This window comes from Mercenaria mercenaria, chromosome 5 (genome assembly GCF_021730395.1).
Source record: "Mercenaria mercenaria strain notata chromosome 5, MADL_Memer_1, whole genome shotgun sequence".
NCBI classification, from domain to species: domain Eukaryota; kingdom Metazoa; phylum Mollusca; class Bivalvia; order Venerida; family Veneridae; genus Mercenaria; species Mercenaria mercenaria.
The window spans coordinates 39,436,930-39,449,111 of NC_069365.1; the positions used below are offsets into that span (position 1 = coordinate 39,436,930).

The 12,182-nt window shown below is 36.8% G+C and overlaps 1 protein-coding gene across 1 annotated transcript in view; it reads right to left on the reverse strand.

The window, feature by feature from the left end:
* LOC123556943 (tripartite motif-containing protein 2-like) overlaps window positions 1-12,137 on the reverse strand; it is a 79,934-nt gene extending 67,797 nt beyond the window's left edge. The window contains exon 1 of the mRNA XM_045348046.2: window positions 11,932-12,137. The gene's annotated coding sequence lies outside the window, so the exon portion shown is untranslated. The remainder of the gene's footprint in view (window positions 1-11,931) is intronic.
* Between the last annotated feature and the right edge of the window lie 45 nt (window positions 12,138-12,182).

Sequence of the window (12,182 nt, forward strand, 5' to 3'; positions counted from 1 at the left end):
AAAGTAAAAAGGGGACATAATTCATAAAAAATTGATGTCAGAGTTAAGCACCTTATGTCATATGATGTGGGTGATGAGGTGGAACAACTATTTTAAGTTTGAATCAAATCCATTTAGTAATAACTGAGATATAGTGAAAATACAACAAAATTAACCATAAATTCTAAGTAAAAGGGGACATAATTCATGAAAAAAATTGGTGTCAGAGTTATGCACCTTGTGTCACACGATGTGGGTGATAAGGTGGAACATCTATTTTAAGTTTGAATCAAATCCATTTAGTAATAACTGAGATAATAGATTTCGAGACGGGACGGGACGGGACGCGACAAAACTGACTCCTATATACCCCCCTCCAAACATGTTTGGTGGGGGTATAATTAGATGTGGACGGCAAATGATTTCAGACACAATGTCTTTTATTAATCATCACAGACAATATATGCCTTGCCCGAGGCTGAAACTTGCAACCCTGCGATCTGCACTCTCCCTACTAAGGTAAATGGGCAGGCTGAAGGAATGCTTAATTCAGCTGAGAAAAAAACCTGCTTATTTGGGTTTTATGACGCACCACCACAGTACAGGTTACATGGTGCCAAACAGGACAAAAATTTTGGATTCACATCTCATTTACATTAAAATTAAAGATATAAGGTATGAGATCAAAACTAGTATACCAGCTGCAATAACAAATATACAGCAAAACGTAAGCGTTCATTCCCTATTAGGCCTAACAAAAAAAACTGTTTGTTTCCAGTGACATGGCAAAAAAAAATAGGGTAGGTAGGTAGGCATTTTTTTTTTCTTTTCTTTTTTTTAAAACCTAACACCATCCTAGTTTCAAACAGGGAGATTATTAACCTTATAAACATGCATCCTATTGTTATGTTTGATTTTCACCTGAATGTACAATGACTTTGATGATGTTTTAGCAATATAAAATTCCATTTGATTGTGTATTTAAATATTATGAAATAAATATATGCTTTATGTTTGTGTTTTGTTGTTGTTGTTTTTTCATTTCCAGAGTAGCCCATCCGATTAGCTTAATAGGTAGAGCAGTTGATCTACGGATCAAGTGGTCATAGGATCGTTGTGTCCTATATCATTCATTCTACTCCGCTAATTCATGTGGAGAAGTTGGCAATTACTTGCGGAGAACATGGTTTATATTTGATTAAACATGAAACTTGAATGAAATCTTGCTGTGGATTCTCTCTTTGAATAATAATTTTAATACTGAATATTATTCAACAACCAACATTTATATTTCAAACTGAAACCAAGTAAAAGCACACTGGCAAGGAATATGATTTGCATCTTTGATCTGCATTGAGATTAATACCATCACCCCCTACCCCAGTCTAAAATTCTGGATTAACTGGAAATGCTAGACAATGGAGTTTTGACTGGTATGCCCAAATTGTGAATTAATAAAGCTGCAAGTGGTTGTTCAACGTCTTACTACTATAAATCCAGGGTTTTCCCTAGGAAATTTATTTTGAGGGACATCATGTCCCCCCAATTTTTTTTTCTGGAAAAAAAGAGACTTTGGAGGACATTTTAGGATTTGCTTGAATACTTTGATACTCTTTTGGGCTTTTAATAGTTTAAATTGATTGAAATTAACTTTTAATTAATTTGAAAAATTGTTTTTTTGGGAAAACTCATGCCCCCCTTTGCTAAGAAAAGGGGGACATGGACCTCGAAAAGTGGTAAATTTACCACCTTTTTTGGGGCTAGGGAAAACCCTGTAAATCCCATCTAAAACCTGACTTTTCAAGACTCTGCAGGCCTCGACCTTAACTTTTTCAACAGGTCCACCAACTGATGAAATCTAGGAGAGCTGCTCATTCTTTAGTGGACCTCCAATTCTATCACATAAATTGTGATGTTGTAGACATCATAACTTCATATGACTCAAAGAAACAGGACAGATTTCTAAAATAATTAAAAATGGAAGACTGTAGCAATCTGTTATCCCGAAAAATAATTATTTTGAAAAGTGTCCCAAAATATGGACACAATAATCATCATCCACCCGACGTCGACCCGTGTTGAAAGTGAAAAAAAAAAAAAAAAAAAAACATTAATAATTATCGGTAATTATTCTGATGATAAACTAAGTAATTAGCCTTGTTTTCATCATCAATTAACACCCCCTCAAAGAGCTAAAAGAAGTGTGTGGGTTATTATGGCATCTGAAGTGGAGATCAAAGCGGTATAGTTGCCCGAAATTGTCATGGCATTACGTCATGTTTTCGCGCCATGTGACACATCACTGTCTGATCGTACTTTCTAGATTCCTTAAATTGTTGAGAAGAAATCAATAAAAAAGTTTTTTCTTTATCTTTTTTTAAAAGCGAATGTGCAATATCCTGAATAAACTGACATGTAAATGTGTCGTGAACGATGATAGTGGATAGCCTACCTCTGTGACCTATTTGCCCTCAAGGAATTTACATTATTGTTTGAAAAGAATATCTATCAAAGAGTTGTGTCAAAAAATACATGTACTATGAATAATTTAAAACTTATTAAAATCCGCAACAACATCATAATGCTTTTTTTTAAAACCACATTTCTATTTACGTTCACGAGGTCACGTAACCTATTCTGCCGTGCTAACAGAAATCTGTTTGCCAAAAATAGTTCTACTCCATGTATTTAAATTGCTGCCGCTTTTTCATTATTTAAGATTTTTTAATTGTGTTTTTTGTACATTCTGGTCAAGAGTCTGAATTTTATTACCATAGTATGTACCGTTTATTTACCTTAAGAAAGAAGTAAATAATCAAGATCGCGCTGTTTGAAATTTTACAAAACATTAAATGAAAATCTGATCGTTTTTAAAGAATTTTGCCTACATTCCTGTCGATATCTTATTAAAATTGTTATAGAACTCAAACTGTATTAGTTCTCAAGCGGTGTTGAAAATTTGAAGCGATTACATTGAAAAATGAATGCACCACGCGTGTTTATTGTGTCAAAAGTAACCGCGATGTAAATAAAATATTACGATAGGGCGCACGTGTTTGTGGAATGGAAAATTACCAGCATGACGTTTTGATATTTTTACGATTCGCTGGTAAATTCCAGTCAATCCAGGTAATTTTGCCTGATGTATTAATTTCTCAATTTGGTAAAGTTACCACGTAAAAACCACTCGCCCGATCGGTGGAGTAGTCCATTCATGCAAAGAGCTATAAAAATAATAATATACTTATTTGCAAAAATATGCGGCCCGATTTTACCGCTAAAAAAGTTTAGGGTCGGCGGTAAAAAAAATAGGGTAGGTCGGGCCACCGGAAACAAACAATTTTTTTTTTTACACCTTAGTTGCCTTTCATATGCAAGGGTAAGACCATGGTTCCAATTCTTTTATACACAAGTTGTCCAATCCCAGAACAGCATGGGACAGAAAAAGCTTGACTTGCAATATTATCCTTCAAACACTTGGAATTGTAATACAGTGGTGCAAGGCATGCCATTTTTCACAAACTTGGACAAATATGGAACAGCATAAGTGACAGGTGCATTTTTTTTATTTACTTGAACTTTCGTGAAAATGACTTGAAATTTGGAATAAAACAAGAGCTGTCTGTTGAAAGCACTCTCGACTATTTGAAGAATTGATGGAAGAATGGGGTCAAAATATTCCCAGAGATTTTCAGACATAAGAAAAAAGCCTGATAAGACAACACTGTACCTGTATTTGCAGTGTTCGAAATTCACGGTAGTCCGACAGCCCGTGGCTACCAAATTTCAGCTCGGGCTACCGATTTTCCACAGGTACAAGCCCGACTGGGCTACCGAATTTTCCTCATTTGTTTAAAAAAAAACATGCTAATTAAACGAGTACTGCATCGTGATTTTCCAGACTGAGAAACGCTTTTGGAATTATTGGTTTTTGCACTCTTACTTGTTGACAATCAAACACAGTGCCAAAGACGTAACCGCAGCTCTAATTGGCTGAATACAATCACCTCTAGCGTAACGGATAATTTGATTAGCTTTCACACTTCTCGCGAAAATCTCACAAGTACCTGCAGTAGGAGGAGCTTAAATTATGCTATCAGCGTGTGTGTAATGTGTATTCAGCACTCGGTATTACATCTTACAAATTGTCAACAGTCCGAGTTGCAGTAATTGGCGAGTGCTGATCCTAAAAAATCGGGCATAACAGTTTAGATTTCGATTTGGCAAGGAGTGTCATGTCCGATGCTTTTGGACTCTGACGATGATGATCTGGACTGGAGTATTTCGAGTTAAAAGTTTTCAAAAACATGGCAAACATGTACTGTATGTCTTTTTTATTACTTCAAACATGCATAGAGATGTCTGTAAAACAAAATGTTATATGGTGCAAAAATTATGTATTTTAAGGTGTTAAAGTTCGGGCTAGTGAAATTGATGTCGGGCTTGGAAAATTTTTAATCTGGTAGCCCGAACGGGCTATTGGATTCAAATCTGAATTTCGTACACTGTATTTGTGAATTTGGATAAGTCTTGCACTATATGGCAACGTGTGACCATGATGGTAAGCAAGTGTTCAAAGTTTCAAAGCCACATGTCCAATAGTTTTGACAAAACATGGACTTGTACAAAAACTGAACACAGTTTAGACAAAATATGGAATGGTATGCAAAACTTAACTAATTTCTATGTCAAAAAGGGACCATAACTGAGCTAAAGTCCTTGTCCTAGTTATGTAGTCTTGCCTACATATGTAGACCAAGATGGTAAACAAGTGGTCTAAGTTTCAAAGCCATATGACGAAAGGTTAGGCAAACTATGGACTTGTATGAAAACTTTAACTGAATTCCAAGTCCAAAAAGGGCCATAATTCAGCCAAAACAGTTGACAGTTATGTACTCGTGCTTACAGATAGAAATCATGATGATAAACAAGTGTTCAAAGTTTCAAAGCCACATGTCAAATAATTTTGACAGAACGTTGACGTGTATGAAAATTGAACCAATTTCCAAGTCCAAAAAGGGCCATAATTCAGCCAAAATAGTTGACAGAGTAATGTAATCTTGCCTACAGATGGAAATCATGAAGATAAGCAAGTGTTCAAAGTTTCAAAGCCACATGTCCAATAGTTTTGACAAAACCTGGACTTGTACAAAAACTGAACCAATTTCCAAGTCCAAAAAGGGCCATAATTCAGCCAAAATAGTTGACAGAGTTATGTCCTCTTGCCTACAGATGGCAATCATGATGATAGAAAAGTGTTCAAAGTTTCAAAGTTTCAAAACCACATGTCAAATAGTTTTGACAAAACGTGGACTTGTACAGAAGTCCAAAAAAGGGCCATAATTCAGCCAAAATAGTTGACAGAATTATGTACCCTTGCCTACAGATAGAGACTGTTATAATAAACAAGTGATAAAAGTTTCAAAGCCATATGTCAAACACTTTACACAAAATATGGTACAAAAAACTTAACCAAGATTTGTAAGTTAAAAAGGGCCATAATTCAGCCAAAATCCTTGATGGAGTTATGTACTCTTGTCTAAAACTGGACATGGTGATGGTAAACAAGAGTTGAAAGTTTCAAAGCTTGATCTCAAAAGACTGTCAAAATCTGAACTGGTACGAAAAACTTAATCAAGGTTTGACGCCAATGCCGTGGTGAGTAGGATAGCCCTACTTATTCTTCGAATAGTCAAGCTAAAAAATGAAACTTCAAGTTATGTTTGTCAGAATTTCGAGTTTCTTACATGAAGTCTAGATTTATAATCTTGCCTCTTTATCCACAAAATTTGAATGTCTGTCGAAATTTCAATGTATGACATACTCTAGCCTCTAGAGCTACTTCAAGTTTCAAACTTACATAAAACAAAGATATATACCTAAATTTACATGTATAGTATTTTCTGGAGGCAAAGACTCAAACTAGTTCCAAAACCTTCCAGCATTCCAGTTATCAGGAAAGTTTAAACCAAGAAATCAGCATTCACTGTAACCTTTTGCAGTTATAAATCTGTGAATTGGGCAACATGCAGCTAAAATATGTTCAAAGGTATCTCAAAGTAATATGGCTTGAGCGAGGAACTTTGCTATTCAAAGTAGCTTTAGGCAACATGTACAGGTAATGGAGTTGAGTTCTTTGGTTTTGAAGAAGTGACACAGTTCCCTAAAAGATATATTTACCAGCATTGGTTAATATTTTCAATCGATATATGAGAGCTAGTAAATTTGTGATGCAAATTCAAAAAGTTTTCTTTTAATTTCACAGGACTTAAAACTTTTTATTTTCAATGGCCATGAAATATTTTTGAGTAACAAGAGCTCGTCGAACACGAAATGCCCCCCTTGATGCATTCAGTAATTGCACAAGGAACATAAATTATTTGCTCACTGTAAACAAAAGTTCTACTGTTCTGGTTCAATGTGACATTTGGCCTATTGACCTCGAAATCAACAGTGGTCATCTGCTGGTCATGATCAACCTCCCTATTAAGTTTAGTGATCCTAGGCCCAAGCGTTCTCAAGGTATCGTCCGGAAAGGGTTTAACTGTTCCGGGTCAATGTGACCTTGACTTTTAGCCTACAGACCTCAAAATCTATAGGGGTCATCTACAGGTTATGACCTACCTCACTATAAAGCTTCATGATCCTATGCCAAATCTTTCTCAAGTTATTGTCTGGAAACGGTTTAAATGTTCCGGGTCACTGTAACCTTGACCTTTGACCTACTGACCTTAAAATCAATATGGGTCAGCTGCTGGTCATGATGAACCTCTCTATCATCTTTCATGACCCTTGGCTCAAGCCTTCTCAAGTTATCGTCAAGAAACCGTTTAACTGTTCCTGGCCAATCTGACCTTGAACTTTGACCAAATGACCTCAAAATCAATAGGGGTCATCTGCTGGTCATGATCAATCCCCCTATCAATTTTCCTGATCCTAGGCCCAAGCGTTCTTGAGTTATCACCCGGAAACCGTTTTACTGTTCCTGGTCACTGTGACCTTGACCTTTGACCTACTGATCTCAAAATCAATAGGGGTCATCTGCTGGTCATGACCAACCTCCCTATCAACTTTAACGATACTAGGCCCAAGCAATCTTGAGTTATCATCCGGAAACCTTTTAACTGTTCCGGGTCACTGTCACCTTGAACTTTGATATACTGACCTCAAAATCAATAGGGGGTCATCTGCTGGTCATGACCAACCTCCCTATCAACTTTCATGATCCTAGGCCCAAGCATTCTTGAGTTATCATCCGGAAACCGTTTAACTGTTCAGGGTCACTTTGACCTTGACCTTTGACATACAGATCTCAAAACCAATAGGGGTCATCTGCAGGTGATGACCAACCTTCCTATCAACTTTCATGATCCTAGGCCCAAGCGTTCTTGAGTTATCATCCGGAAACGGATTGGTCTACATACAGACCGACCGACCGACGTGCAGACATTTGCAAAACAATATACCCCTCCTTCTTCGAAGGGGGGCATAAAAATGATGAAATTCGGATAAAAACAAATTAGACTAATTATGCAAAAAATGATACTTAGCACAGATTTACATAAAACAAGATAGACAGCAAATGCATGCTCAGCTATTTGGAAAGTACCAGTAACTGAAAATGACAGAATATAGTGAATGCAACAGAAAATTTTACCTTTTTTTCTGCTTCCATTGTATGTGAAAGGGAGGTGTCCTAAGAAACAGTATGGCAAAAAGCAAACAAATGGAGGTGTGAGGGGGGATGGGAAGTGGGTATGAGAAATATTAAGCCTATGGAATGTAAAACAAGTGGAAGACAGAAATGGAAGGGGATGGGTTGGGAGGAGGTGGTAGAAGTGTTCTTGTGTGAGGGGGTGGGGTGGATAATGGGAGGAAGTGATACTTAACAACCATATGAGATATGATTACTAGTATTGGAAGGGAGGAGGTAGGTACGTGTTAAGGCTAGGAGGAGAATGTGGGAATCTAAGAAACAATATGAAATATGTTAGTTTATGGAATTAAAAGGAAATAGGGAGAGAGGTTTTTACAAGTGGGGGAGGGGGCAGAAGTTGGGTTAGATGTTGGGATATGAGGAATATTACACTGGTACTAAGAAACATAATGTCCAATTTTTGGTACTTCTGAACAAAAAACTATATCTGTGGTTGTTCAGAAACACACACCATTAACAGAACAATTAATTTCAACATGCAATTTTGAGGTAAAGAAAAATTTCTGCAGTTTTCATACACCTAGTTGTTTTACAACTTGAAAAATTATATTATACATATCTATAAATAAAGACTATCTGTAAATATAGCACTTCCTTAGACCTGGTTATGCATCTTTTCATACTGCTGCTTGTCACAGTGCAAACTGCTGTACTTCATATCCCAACTGAAAACAAGAGGGTCATGATGACCCTGGATCGCTCACCTGAGTAATATGAGCTACATGTTTCAAATGTCAAACTGATAATAAAATATTAAGAAAGTCAGTAGGTCACATTCATGGTCAATGAAATTTAGTTTTACAGTGTGTGTGCAAATCTGTGTATGTCATCAAAATTTCAAGGCTGTATCTTAAAAAACAAGAAAGTAGGTCAGTAGGTCAAGGTCACAGTCAAGTGACATCATATTACTTGGGGTCGTCAGGTATTTAAAATTAAACAGTCTTGGAAATAGGATCAGATGATTTTTTGAAGTATTTTTCCTATATAACTCACATAATAACTAAGTGACCCCAGGGCGGGGCCTTTTTTAACCCCAGGGGCATAATTTGAACAATTTTGGTAGAGGACTACTAGACAATGCACCATACCAAATATCAAAAGCCTAGGTCGTATGGTTTCAGACAAGAAGATTTTTTAAAGCTTTTTCCTAAATAAGGCTATATAAAACTTGGGACCCCCAGGGAAGGGCCTCTTTTCACCCAAGGGGTACAATTTGAACAATTTTGGTTGAGGACCATAAGACAATGCTACAAACCAAATATCAAAGGTCTTAGTGTTGTGGTTTCAGACAAGAAGATTTTTAAACTTTTCTTCCTATGTAAGTCTATGTAAAACTTGGGACCCCCGGGGCGGGGCCATATTTGACCCTAGGGAGATAATTTGAACATTCTTGGTAGAGGACCACTAGATGATGCTACACACCAGATATCAAAGCCCTAGGCCCTGTGGTTTTAGACAAGAAGATTTTTTAAAGTTTTTCCTTTCGGTTGCCATGGCAACCAGAGTTCTGCATGGAATTCAATTCTTTGAAAAAACTTTGAAAGGGGGCCACCCAAGGATTATTTCTGTGAAGTTTGGTGTAATTCTGCCCAGTGGTTTTCAAGAAAAAGTTTTTTTAGAAATTGTTGACGTACTACGCACGACGGACATCAAGCGGTCACAATAGCTCACCTTGTCACTTCATGACAGGTGAGCTCAAAATACCAGGTTGGTCTGGTCAACAGCAGCTTCTGGCAGCTTTCTCCATTCTATGAATGATAGCTGCACGGGAGACGGTATACTGATAGTGTTGTATTGGCCCAATTTTGTCAGTAATAGTCATCATGACCTTGAATGGTCCAAGCTTTGCAAAGCGGTGGGTAAGTTGTTAGGTCTACAAAGTTGTTCCTTAATAGCATGTTTGAAAACTTTGTTGGGTGTTGTACTTCATGCCCTGAATCATACTGGTAATGCTGCTAGTCTGTGCATTGTCATTCTTCACAAAATTAATGTAGCAGCTCTTGCTCTATTGAAGCATATAGAGTTGTGCATTGCCATACTACATTTTGATTATGTGATGTTTTTTTAAATAACATTAAGACATGTTTAATTAAAACTCATGAACTATCAGATGTGTAGGTACCTGTACGCAAAATACACAGCAGCATACACATGGTCCTGAAAAATTGGAAACAGAAAAAGTCTTAAAATAGAGTTTAAATTCTGATACGGGTAAGGTTTTCATGAGCTAAATGTCTTTTTGACTGTGTTTGGTTGACTGTCTTCATACCAGCAAGCTTTAAATATGACTTAATTGGGTTAGTCGTATATTTCTAAGCATTCATTTTCTGCAATGGTGGCTTGTTCTTATTACAAAAGTGTATCCTACTTTAAAAAAACTTATTTTCATAGACTGTATCAAAATCTAAACATACACACAGATGGAAATGTCTCTGAGTTACCCCAAGGCAAACTGTTAATCGGACATGCCTAAAGTGTCCTTTTCGTGCCATTTCAGTAGGAATGCATGCTCTGTCACAGTCATTGACCGCCTCAGTAGCCTAGTGGTAGAGTGCCCGCTTCAAGTGCGTGAGGTCGTGGGTTCCATTCCTGGCCGCGTCATACCAAAGACGTAAAAATGGTATTAGTAGCTTTCTCGCTTGGCGCTCAGCATTAAGAGGATAGTGCTAGGACTGGTCAGCCCAGTGTCAGTATAATGTGACTGGGTGGGGTATCATGCCATTTGTCTACAGCGTGATATTCCAGTGAGGCAGCACTATAAAGTTGGGCATTGTGCTCACTGCTACAAGTAGACACCGCTTTTTATATAACTGAAAAATTGTTGAAAAAGACGTTTAAACCCGAACACACACACACACACACTATATTTTTGAACAACTTACATGCTCCCTAACAGTAATTTTTCTAGCATGGCAAAGGTTTCACTCGTACCAGATGGTTTGCCAGTGAGAAACAAAATTTAATTAGCTTCATGTGTTAGTACTGTTGGGCATTGTAGGGTTAAATCTATTTTCATTTAAAAAATAATGCCAATGTAAAGTGCAGAAAACAATATCTTATTTACAAGACAACTCCCTTATATATATGAAATAAACAGCTTTGTGAAATGGAAGTGGGGAATCCCCCATGAAATCATGATTAACAACCATTCGTTATTCTTGCCTACCTTGCTTGAAATTTCCCCAAGATTGGCAATTCTTCTCTCAAACTCATAGTTATTTTAATTACAATAAAAATACTGAAGGCCTTTAAACCATTCTTAAATATCTTTAGATTCTGAATACCGGTATCAATGAAAACATTTATATAATTACTGCCTCAGGGGTGATTTTTCTACATTCTAATACATTATAAGCATTTAGAAGAGTTTGTAATGTACAGAAATATTTTCTTCTGTTAGCAACATTTTAGAAATAAATTTTCTAGGATTTGCTGGTATTTGATAGTTAAAATCTGCCCATGCAAACTTTATTGTGAAAATGCTTAAAGATTGCTACACTACTACTGTTTGGACCATTGAAATTTTTATTCATGAACCCCTTACGTTGAAAGTTAAAATCAAGAAACTATGAAGATAAAAGATGAATTTCCACAATGGTGAAAGTTGAAATCACGATGGCAAAAACACGAAACTATGATGGTGGAAGTCAAAATCATCATGACATGAAACATGATGTTGATGAAAACACGATATAATTTCGCATTTTTACCATCGTGTTTCTTGTTTTCATCATCAATGGTTTCGGCTTTCACCATCGAACTTTTGACTTTCACTATTGTGGTTTCGACTTTCATTAACAAGCTTTTGACTTTCATCATCGTGCTTTCATCTTTCGATGAAAGTTGAAACTAGGGTGTTGAAAGCCGAAACTATGATGACAAAAGTCGACAGGACAATAACGAAAGCATGAAATTACGATGGTGAAAACGCAAAATGATATCGAGTTTTTGTCATTGTGGCTTTTACCATCATAGTTTCGAGTTTTCACCATCATGATTTTGACTTTTTCTTTACCATCGTCTTTTCGACTTTCATCATCGTAGTTTCGTGATTTCGACTTTGAGGTATGGGGTTCAGAAATAAAAATAACAATGGTCCAAACGCAACTCAGTATACCACAGACGTGGCAGGGGAGGGCGGGCATGCGCCCCTCAAGATTTGCATACATATTCTCAACTCCCTAGTTATGTCCCCAACTAACTTAATAATTAACTGGTGAGCATATATATATTACCTTATACCGCCTTTTTGTCAGCAGAAGTTATTGGGTGAGCCGACTTGAGAAATGTAGCTCTTTGGCTGGGCACGTGCTCACGTGCTCGGCGATACAATCATGTATTTTGCTTGTGACATTAGGAATTTCAATAACTCTTTTTGCAGACACGCAATATAAAATGTTAGGTTTAGGATAAGTTTATACTTTACATTCCTGCAACGACGTAACGTAATTCACTTGGCTTGACTTCCCGCCAATATGTCATTTTT